This window comes from Hypanus sabinus, chromosome 5 (genome assembly GCF_030144855.1).
Source record: "Hypanus sabinus isolate sHypSab1 chromosome 5, sHypSab1.hap1, whole genome shotgun sequence".
Lineage (NCBI taxonomy): Eukaryota > Metazoa > Chordata > Chondrichthyes > Myliobatiformes > Dasyatidae > Hypanus > Hypanus sabinus.
This window is the reverse complement of record NC_082710.1, coordinates 44,675,264-44,685,757: the sequence shown is the minus strand read 5'-3', so window position 1 is coordinate 44,685,757 and position 10,494 is coordinate 44,675,264. Positions and strand designations below refer to the sequence as shown.

Genomic DNA, 10,494 nt, shown 5'->3' with positions numbered 1-10,494 from the left:
AGTTCAGTCTCATGGAATTGATGACCAAACACACTGCCAAAGAAAGGATTTTGACATGAAGGTTTTAAAAACTTTGGACCAATTTGGATGGTTGTTCATAAGCTCCCAAGGTCAGCAATATCAAAGCTGAACAAGCAACTATTAATTTTTTAGCAAGAGAGTAGGGGATAAGACGCTACCAGAAATATCAGAATATGACAGTAATGAATAATCCATACATCTTGCTGTTTTTATCTAATACTCACATTCATGTTGTTTTACATATGATCAATAAAATTACTGGATCTGATATTTCAAATTAAACCAGTGTTTAAATCTGGTCAAAAATTTGGACCAACAACTGAACACTAAAAGAAGTAACAACAAAACACACAAAATGCTGGTGGAACACAGCAGGCCAGGTAGCATCTACAGGGAGAAGCGCTGTCGACGTTTCGGGCCGAGACACTGCGTCAGTTACTAAAAGAAGTAACTTCTATGCTTCTCTAATCAAAAGGTGGTTAAGTGAAGACAACTTTCGCCTGGGAAAGGAAGGCAGAAGGTCCCGTGCTTTGCCCATATTTACATATTTATGAATGAATAGCCCAAATATTGTGAGGAAATGCTGCTAGTTTGTGTAGAATAGCTGGAATTCCCTCACATAAACGTTGCAGGATTCAGGATTCCTGTGTAGACAAGCACGACAGTGGAACTTCCAAATTTCCTGGTCACAGTTCATTGAAGGATCGAGAAACACAGTGTGTGAACGTAAGGCTGCAGCTGTTCCCAGCACATACATTGTGGAATTAACCGCAAAATCTTGCAGCGGGTAAGGTATTAGAGTAAATCTTAGCAAATTTATATATTTTTAATAGTTTGAATGTTTCAAATTGTTTTGAAATATTTAAAGATACATTTTTTATTTTTTAATTATTGAATAATTAATTTTAAATAATATATTCTTGGGTGCTGATTAGTTTAGAATATCTACATAGTGTTCCAATTCCTTTGACAGAGACATGGCATAGTTTATAAACAGAAAGCTTTTCATCTTCCTTGAAGGTTGGATTTGTTCTCCAACACTCCCCAACACAATGTGACAAAATTTATGGCAGATGTACACAGACTCTCATCACTATGGTTTGGAGTTAGCTTGCTCTCTAGAAATCAGCATTTGGTAAGTGTAACCTTTTTTATAAATCTTGGCTCTTAATATCTCTCTAGTTTGTCATGTTAAATATTAATGTCATTATTCAGTTCAGTGGATGTGCTAAAATGGAGTATACCTTTATTCATTTACGTTGGAAGAAAAGTAGATATTCATATTAAATTTAGCATTCTTGCTGAAATCAACAAAAGTGATGTCCTTTTTTCTGCAAAACAAAACACCTGCCAACTCTGATTAATGATTAAAGGATCAGCTTTACTTGTTACAGAACTATGAAACATCGAAACATAAAGTTCAATTAAATGTGTCATTTGCATCAATGAACGCAGATTTTCTGGGGGTAGTCCGCAAATGTCACCATGATTCTAGTGCTTACATAGCATGGCTATAACTTACTAATGCTAACCCATTGGTCTTTAGATTTGGGAGGAAACCCATGTGGTCACGGGGAGAATCTACAAACTCCTTACAGACAGTGGTAGGAATTGAACCCCGATCATCATAATCGCTGCTGCTGTAAAGCATTACACCAACTATTACACCTCAGATTAACCTTTTATTATCTTGATAATTCATAAAAGAATTAATCAAGCTTTTGTGGACACAAGAGATGGCAGATGCTGGAATTTGGAGCACAAAACAAACTGCTACAGGAACTCACTGGGTCGGGCAGCATCTGTGGAGGGAAATGCTCATATCTTTTTCCCTCCACTAGTCCTGCTTGGCCCATCAAGTAATTCTAGCAGCTTGTTTTTTGGTTAAAGCATTTAAGGTACTTCCAAACTGTACAAATTGGGGAATCTAGGAGGCTTAATTTCAGAATCAAAGATATTCCATTTAAAACTCAAATAGGGAGAGCTGTGAAAGTTATTGAAAATTTCTCAAGTTTCTACCTTTCCTTACAAAATAGGAGGCTGTTTATCCCACTGAGCCTACGTCAACTCACAAAGCAATCCCATTCCCTATTACTTTTCCTTGTGCCCGACTTTAGCCACCTTTCCACCAACTCCAAAACTGACCAACAAGCCTAGGCAATTTAGTTCTAATTAACACACTTCTTTGAAACTGGAACACTCAAGGGAATTAATCCAAGGAAAATGAATCTTAGCACAGATACAGTGACGATAATAAATTTACTTTGAACTTTGAACCCCACTTGGCCACAGAGAAATTGCGCAAGTTGCACAGACATCAGGATCAAGCCTGAATTGCTGGAACTGTGAAGTGATAGCTGTTTCAAATGCTGTTCACGAGAGTCACACTCATTGAATCATTAAGACTGAGAAAAGCAGATTTTTGACAATAGCAGAGGAATATAATAGGGAACATCCTGGAAAGTTAGTAGATGGTAATAGTCTTATCAGTCAATAAAATGAATGAAATTTATTTCTGAGGGAGGTTTGATGTACTGCTGTTCTCATATCTTATGTTATGATGTGGTCACCTTCGTATTCATAATCTTGATTTAGAGATAAATGACATTGTATTTTTCTACTATTCATGATGCCCCAGGACAAGAATAATTGTTGGAGATTACTATTTAAAACACAAAATCAAAAATTGGGCTTCTATTTGGCTGTTGCTCCTTTTACATTTACCCATGATTAATAAGAACCTTATTCTATTTACATAATATTTCATTTAAAAGAAGAATAAATTTTTGAATGAAACCAATGTACATGCCCAGTGTGATTTAAGCCTGCAGAGTGTCTTTCACTAGGACTGACATTTCCACTCTGCTTATCTTTCAAATGGAAATGATGTATTTACTCTTAAAAATAAATCCAAACGGTTCTGTTGAAATCAGTTTGTAAGATATGTCAGATTTTCAATTATAAATACCTTCTCAGCTTCCTGATGCAGATACCATTGCACATTCTGCAAAATTCTGAGGGCCTCCTGACAAATGAAATGGTGGCAGAAAATGTTATAAGAAACAGCAGGTCAGTGGAAAGATGAAGAATGTTAACGTTAGAAACTGACTCTTCATTAGCTCAGATTTTGAACATTTTCCTTTCCCCTTAAATTTTGATGATACCGATAAGTATGCTCCCACCAGATCAAAATTAAAAACATTAATATTTAAATCTTTTTGTTTAATACTGAATATGTTACTATAAAACAATATACTGCAGCTTTTCCATTTTTTAATTTTCATTTTTATATATTAAATTCTAGCTATTCAAAATATCCAGGATTTGAGCTGAAAATTAGACTCTGCAATATTATTTTTGTTCAATTTTATCAAATCCTCTTTGCAAAAGCTTAGATTCTGCCCTCTTTTTTGTCGTAAACTTGTGAGTTCAGATTTAAGCTCCCGGTTTATGTGCAATTGACAGCCCCTTTGGGTCAACCTAATAACAAAAGATAAAACTCTTCATTTCAAACATGTGGCATTACTGATTCACAATTTGTCTACGTTACAGCCTTATCCACCATATTACTTATGCCATTTCATGCTGATAATTTCCAATCCAACATTGATAAACTGTTGGCTGGGCAATAATAAAATAAAATGTCTTAGAAACATAGAAAACCTACAGCACAATATAGGCCCTTCGGCCCACAAAGCTGAGCCGAACATTTCCCTACCTTAGAACTACCTAGGCTTTACCCACAGCCCTTTATTTTTCTAAGCTCCATGTAGCCATCCAGGAGACTCTTAAAAGACCCTGTTGTTTCCACCTCCACGATTGCCGCTGGCAGCCCATTTCACACACTCACCACTCTCTGCATAAAAAATGTACCCCTGACATCTCCTCTGCACCTTCTTCCAAGCACCTTAAAACTATGCCCTCTCGTGCTAGCCATTTCAGTCCCTGGGGAAAAGCCTCTGACTATCCACATGATCAATGCCTCTCATTATCTTGTGCACCTCTATCAGGTCACCTCTCAACCTACGTCGGTCCAAGGAGAAAAGGCCGAGTTCACTCAACCTTTTCTCATAAGGCATGCACCCCAATCCAGGCAACATCCTTGTAAATCTCCTCTGTACCCTTTCTATGGTTTCCACATCCTTCCTGTAGTGAGGCACCAGAACTGAGCACAGTACTCCAAGTGGGGTCTGACCAGGGTCTTATATAGCTGCAACGTTACCTCTCAGCTCTTAAACTCAATCCCACGATTGATGAAGGCCAATGCACCGTATGCCTTCCTAACCACAGAGTCAACCTGCACAGCAGCTTTGAGTATCCAATGGACTCGGACCCTAAGATCCCTCTGATCCTCCACACTGCCAAGAGTCTTACCATTAATGCTATATTCTGTCTTATTTCCAGACATTTGAAGAATTATAGCAAACAGACATCAAGCACAAACTTGTAGGCTTTTTTCCGCTGCTAAAAATTAGTAATTGGATTAATGCCGTATTTCTACCTTCACAAACTAAATAAATAATTTTACAATTTTTTTATCAACAGAATGGAAAATTGGGCAGGGGGGAGATAGTGATGAAGTGAAAAGATAATTCTGTTTTTAATCACTCGCTTCAGCAACGGTCCATTCTGCTTCCTTATTTTGCTTGCCCATCGCGTTTGCTTTCAGTTCTCGCTGGAGTGAACTTCTGTGGGATTGGTCATAATCTGACACCTCTCTCAGGTATGCACCATTGACAATGTGAATTAAAAGTCTGTTCAGTTAGTGAGGTTTTGCAGTTGAACCAGATCCCAAAGAGTAAACATGGGTTCTTCTCAGGAGCAAACCACTGCATAACGATCAAAAACATCGACTCCACCCCCTCCCCCTCAAAAAACAGAGCTACCTTTCAAGCCAACAGGAAGATCTTTGGTGTGAACCTAGAGAGTTGTTCATTGAGCTCTTTGACAGGGATTGGGGTTCCAGCCAACCTTCTCTTTGCCTTTACCTGACCTTGACACTTAAATTTTCCAATGGAAAAGGAGGGCTGGTCATCAAGGATGTTATACCCTGATTCTCACTGTCAAGTGATGTCTTCTCACATCAGATATGCTTCCTTGGAATAAGTAAAAGAGAATATATTTTATCAATAGATATAAATGCAAGGCATTAAAGCAGATGGAGACAGACTGGAAACTGAGCTAAAGAAATGTTTTGAAATGGAAGGCACCTTTTGTTTGGCCAGACCAAAAAATAAACAATTTATTTGGCACTGTATTTACCACTCTATGAAGTTACTAAGAAATTTTTGTCTTCCATTCTAAAGTATGGGTTGTGGCAAGAGTGTTTAAAGGACATAACCTTAACCACTGTTTTCAGTTTTATTTCTATTGTTGAAACCATTTATGAAGTGTTACATGATTCACAACAGCTGACAAAAATTCACTATCTATTGACTAGTATGGTGTTAACATAAATATCAATTAGCATCTTTCACTTTGGGCCATTTGCTTTTTATTTGTTTTTTTTCCCTTCAGCATAATTTAAACCTGGTAGTATCAGATTACCTGTTAAAGTATAACAGAGACCCTGGTTTGATATTGAGTTATATTTCACTGAAGAATAACAGCTGTGAGACTGCTCACAATGCCAGAAATTATTTCTTGTTAAAGGCAGTCAGGTTTATCATCAACCTTTATTTAATTAGAAAACATATACTATGTTGTGGAAAGGCTCTCTAGCCAAAGGTAAGTGTTACCACTGATCCAGCTAAGGATTGAATAATGGTGGTTTTCTTAACTAATGCAGACATCCAGGGACACATTTTGTGTCTTTTTTCTACGCTCGGTGTTAAGAGAGAAATCTAAGGATAAGAAGCACATTCTCATTATGGAGATTTACCTCATTTTAAACCCATCAGCTTCAGTGGAAGAAAAACTCATCTGTTCATTCGGTGCAGAATTTCATGGGCTTTTATTCAACTGGGCAGATTACTGGAAAATTCAAGTACCTTGCCCACATCTTTCTTATTATCATTGTTAGTACTGAAAAAAATGTACACTAAAATTTTCCAGTAAGGTACTGGCAAAAGCCCCAGTCGCTCCCCATCCCACCAAAAATCATAAGAGGAATAGTACTTTTTCTTTCCTTATTGTTTGGCAGCTCTGGCTCCCTCTCCCTTCTAACCCTTAGCCAAAAGCTGGCTTTCCCACAGAAGCATTAATAGGATTGGGGAACCTCTCAGTGAGGATGCCCAGAACACAATGACAATGGAGTGGGGGACAGAGTAAACAGTTGGATTATCTATCTTTGATAACTTTGATAAAAGGCATCTGTACTTGAAACATTTAAGACTTTCAATGAAGTTTCATCGCGAGGAAGATTCATCTTAGACTTGTGATGGAATCATGGAATCATACTGCTTAGAAATGAACCTTTGACCCAGCAGTTCCATGTCAGCTATCAGGCACTCATCCCATTCATTACTGGTATTGCTTCATGGTTTTCTAGGCCCAGGTGATTCAAGAGCTCATCGTAAGTGTTGTAACCTGCCTCCACCCACGCCTCAAGCAATGCATTTCAGATTCTAAACACCATGATGAAATGAAACTTCCTGGACCTTCCCCTCATACCCTATTGTCATGGACACCTGTGATATGGTGATCTTCCTCTGCTGAGCTCCATCCTCATCTAGTTCTGGACCTTGAAGAAGATATTCCCACAAACCAATTATGTGCTGATTTCGTCCAAACTACTACAAGCCACCTTCTTGCCCCGTGATAGGAGGAAGAGCACGTCAGTGAGGAGCTACTGTGCTAAACCTTCCTTGGTCTGAAATGGAGCAGCACTGACAGAAGGAGTGGGTCACCATTTCATCTTCTTAAATGAACTGAGTGTCTGAACATAGGATTCAAGTAAGTGAAGGAAGTTTGGACTCTGGGAAAAAAAAGAAAGTAAGTGTTCAGCTGCTGCTTTCTGCAGGAGATCTGATACAGAAACTAAACACTTCTGGCATACCTGAGCTCTTTGCGATTTATTAGCACTAACTTTCTTTGCTTTCTTTTACATCTGCACAACCATGTCTTGCTTCTATATAACAATCCTTCTGAAAGATTGCAATCTCGTTTCTGGTTATTTCGAGCTTAGAGGCAACCGCTATGGAGTAACTTTACCCCGAGCTCTGCAGAGACCCATTATAGCAATTGATGCATTAAGAGAATGTGGTAATAAACTCAGCTATAAACTCAATGGCTACGGCTGCCTCCGGGGACATCAACTACAGAACTAATATTAAAAGTAGACCAATTATTGCCATTTCCTCTTGGAGAATAATGTAATTTTCAGTACAAAAGTTCTTGGCTAAATACAAATGTACTTTTTTTTTACTTTACCCTGCTTCTGTACTTATATTTCTCTTGTTCCATCTTCACCCTTGACATGCAGAAACATAGAAGACAGTTAAGATTGGACTGACCATGCAACAGACTAGACAGTGCAAAACAGATAAAGTTAGAAATCAGTAAGAAATTATCAATGCTTCTATTTCAAAATGAGTTAAATAACCAAAGAAAAGTTTGCATTTATATAGAGCCTCTCAGAACGTCAGGAGACCCTGAAGCATTTTCTAGCAAGTTAAGTACTCTTGAAGTGTAGTTACATTTATGTGCGAGCAACAGAAAGATCAATTTGTTCACAGAAAGTTCCCACAAAAAGCAGCATGATGAAGATCAGATTATTGCATTTTGCCTTAGCCTAGAAAAGCATTTTTGTCAGCCAGGATATTTTACTCAGGCTTCTGGAGGGAGGAATTGATCCACAGCCTTTCGTCATTGAGCCACACCCAGCGCTGTGAATATGAATGATTTACCAAAAATCATGGTGCAGACACTCTCCACTCACCCAGGACTACGTAGTCTGCAGAAAGAGTCGAAAATCAAAGCTGAAAGTCTAGTTGAACTAAGGGGAATGAAATCTGCAAATTTCCTCAAACATCTTTCAGAGACTAAGGCTCTTCCTGATTCCTGATTAGTACTACAAAACATCTATCAAGAAGATGCTCTCTACTGCAGCCAAAAACAAATCAGACTCTTTCTTGAGAGAGTGATGTGTATCAGCATTCAGTCTGCTTTATAGCTATCTCTGCTTTGGAAAAGAAGTGGTGTTCAGTGGCTGTGCTTTGACAGCTATTTAAGCACATTATTGTACATCTAATAAACTTGCTTTCACTATTTAAGTCTGCAGAAGCAGCGGATTTGAATCTGTTTCTGAGATGTGGAGTTTATTGGCAAGGCCAGCTTTTGATATTCTTCACTGATTGCCTGAATTGGGGAGATAAACAGTATCTGCTGGTGTGGAGTTACCAGCGGCCAGACTGGGTAAAGTTGGTAGACAGAGTCCCTAACAGATATTGGTGAACCAGATTTTTTACATAGCAGTCCAGTTGTATCATGGTCACACCTTTCTAAATAGAAACTTATTTAATCATGTGAACTTAAGTACCTCAGGTGCCATGGTGGGATTCAAAATTATGTTATGGATCAATAGATGTTACTATAGTAACATGACTATCACCTTAACCTATTTGCAAACTATTTAATTCTACAAAACTTAAAGGCCTGAGTCTCTGGGGGCAATGATATCCAGCAGTTTTGAGCTGTTATGTTCAGTTGTTACACAGGGCAGCCTGTTTCAGGTTTTCATTTCTGAAAATCTCTCCTTTTCAGTTAACCCCTGTGGTACAGTTCATAATGTATATTTGACTTCCCTACAGATTTCACTTTACCACAACACAGCCAATTTGACTGCTTCCCAGGTCGGCCTTGAAAGTTAGTCCAGGCAAGCTTCTTGATTAAAGGCAAAGTCACAGCAACACCTCTCCCTGAAGTTGCTTTCAGATGTTATACTATATGTTAAGCTTTATCTTACACTATTTTACAGCAGAAAACCTGGAAGCTAATAAGCAATTCTATATTTTCTGCCATGTAAGCAGTTAACTGAATGTTAACGGTTTGGTAATCTGATTGGGAACCATTTGGGAGTTTTCCAGTCACTCAAGGGCCAGAAGCATTAATAGTTGATTGAAAAAGAAGAGCAGAGAAATTAGAAAGGGGTGTTTGACCCTTTCTCCCCACTTCTACCAAACCTACATGTACAGTATTCATTTCACTGCTAAGACAGTGCCTCATTTAACCAGCACCTAATAATCAAAGTAAATGGCAATTTTTATACTTATAGCTACATGAATTTGGGATGGATGTAGCTGTGGCAGACGTCATAAGTGATTTGCTAATGACTTGCTCTTCATCCTAGGGTAACATGTTACCAAAGACAAAATAATCCCCCCGATTTTTTCTCTAATCTTGGGTCTGAATGATAGATTTGCCAAAGGTAACTTCTCTCTTTTGATAAAAGGTTATCCAATATCTGGCAGATGTGAGCTCATCTTGTGGTAGCTGATATTCATTGACCACCCCAGTGTGGTAGAGTAGCGGTTGGTGCAATGCTTTACAGTACGAATTGTAAGATTGGGGTTTGATTCCCACCACTGTCGGTAAGGAACTTTTAAGTTTTTCCCGTGACTGCATAGGTTTTTCTGGGTGCTCCTGTTTCTTTTCACATTCCAGAGACATATGGTAAGGTTAATGAGTTGTGGGCATACTATGCTGGTGACAGAAGCATGGTGATGCTTGTGGCTGCTCAGCGCAAACCTCGCTGATTTGCTCAGATTCATTGTATGTTTCGATATTCTTGTGACAAATAAAGCTAATCTCTAAACTTAATCTTTATACACACATTAAAGGAGATCAGGCAAAATGACATTTCTTTGCAGTGTCATTTCTTAAGTATAAATTCAAATTGGGGAGAACATCATTACATACTCCAGCACTGGTCAAGATGGTACCAGGCTGTTGAGTTCATTGCTCTGACTTAGTTTTGTTTAGGTTCAGAGGGATGGTTTTGAGGACAGCACAAGGAGTTCGAGACTAGGTTAGGGTTTACAGATGGAGATGAGGGGGAGTTAGAGGTCAGACTGGACTCCTGGTCAGAGAACTCTGCAGCTAAGGGCAGTGATCCCCATAGACAGTGGGTTCAAATGAAGAGCAGTTAACCCAGTAGGCAATGACCGAGCTTAAGCCCCGTAGACAAGAACTGGTGAACCCCCCAGCTTGGTGCATCCTGGGATTGGCATTCTGTGCTGACAAGAGGTACAAGGGCAGCTAACAACCCCCCCCACACCCCCCCACCCTCCACCAGGTCAGTGCATCCTGGGGTTGTTGGTGCATGTGAGTCTAGAGTTCGAGCATTAGAGTTCAGCATCTCATGATTGGCATTTCCTGGGCCAGAAATGTATAGCCCAGATATACTCACTGCATCAGTGCTTACTTGGAAATAATCTTCCATGACAAAGTGGGCCATGAAGCCATTTCTGAGATATGAAATGTTATCTACTTTCATAACAAAATGTTAGTAGTTATTTTTAACAAAATCTTAAA

At 38.8% G+C, this 10,494-nt stretch overlaps 1 long non-coding RNA gene across 4 annotated transcripts in view; it reads left to right on the top strand.

Moving 5' to 3' along the window:
- Nucleotides 1-514: 514 nt before the first annotated feature.
- LOC132394112 (uncharacterized) overlaps nucleotides 515-10,494 on the top strand; it is a 48,191-nt gene continuing 38,211 nt past the window's right edge. For 2 of the 4 annotated variants that reach the window (XR_009512178.1, XR_009512177.1), the window contains exons 1-2: nucleotides 516-808; nucleotides 1,042-1,156. This is a non-coding gene — a long non-coding RNA (uncharacterized LOC132394112). Of the gene's footprint in view, nucleotides 809-1,041; nucleotides 1,157-10,494 lie in introns of all 4 variants that reach the window. The other 2 variants (XR_009512180.1, XR_009512179.1) reach the window with 2 other exon arrangements.